The following is an 840-nucleotide window of genomic DNA, read 5'->3' on the forward strand; positions in this document are numbered from 1 at the left end:
ATCATCATCATCAAGCCCAGTTTATTCTTGATAAGTTTGTAAACTATTTCATTCCCATCCCAAGGAATAAACACTGAACGTGCACATCTGCTCTCCACTGTGATTCAAAACATTCAACTCCTTCCTGACTATTACCAGAAGGCAACCATTCCATATACCCTTACCGAGGCTGATCCATTATATGAGACATTCTGTGATAAAGGTAAAAAAAATAAATAAATAAACAGTGAAGATGTGGGTACTTAAACTAGATATGTACCAAGTACAAAAAGTATCCTAAATTTCCTTGTGATTTCTTATACTGCCCTCACATTATCATTACTTTAGTTAATGTTGGAAACCTATTGATAGTGTTTATGACCATACTTTTTCATAAGAGATATACATATTGTCAATATATTGACAACACAACACAACACTAGTGATAGTGTGGAGGTATTATTAAGTAGTATTCAATAGTCATGTTTGTCTATTCAAATGACTTGAAGGGAAATGCTTTTTTCATCATTCATGGATGGACAAATTTATTAATTTCTCTTTCTTTTCTTACAGGTCTCCTGAAGAAGTCCACCGTTGTCCAACAAGACCCACCCACAGCAAACCATGTCTCCGTCGATAATAATTGAGCTCCGACCTCGCCTGCAGGTATGTCATGTGTTTGTGCGTAACAGTAGAGTGGACAATCTGGAGATTGACCAAGGCAACATGAAACTTCATCACAATAGCGAGGTCACTATTGTTAACATACCCGGCGTCGATCTCAAACCCAACTCTGTGTCTAACTTCACCCTCCTTGATAACGGGGAAGGAACGTACTTCCGTATTCAGACTAGCAAGTGT

The 840-nt window shown here is 37.7% G+C and overlaps 1 long non-coding RNA gene across 1 annotated transcript; it reads left to right on the forward strand.

The window, feature by feature from the left end:
- The first annotated feature begins 57 nt into the window (after window positions 1-57).
- Window positions 58-823, forward strand: LOC113473276. Its single transcript, XR_003395299.1, has 2 exons — window positions 58-202; window positions 553-823. It is a non-coding gene; the product is annotated as an uncharacterized LOC113473276 (long non-coding RNA).
- Window positions 824-840: the final 17 nt, after the last annotated feature.

Source organism: Diaphorina citri, unplaced genomic scaffold (genome assembly GCF_000475195.1).
Source record: "Diaphorina citri unplaced genomic scaffold, Diaci psyllid genome assembly version 1.1 scaffold22543, whole genome shotgun sequence".
Taxonomy (NCBI): Eukaryota; Metazoa; Arthropoda; class Insecta; order Hemiptera; family Psyllidae; genus Diaphorina; species Diaphorina citri.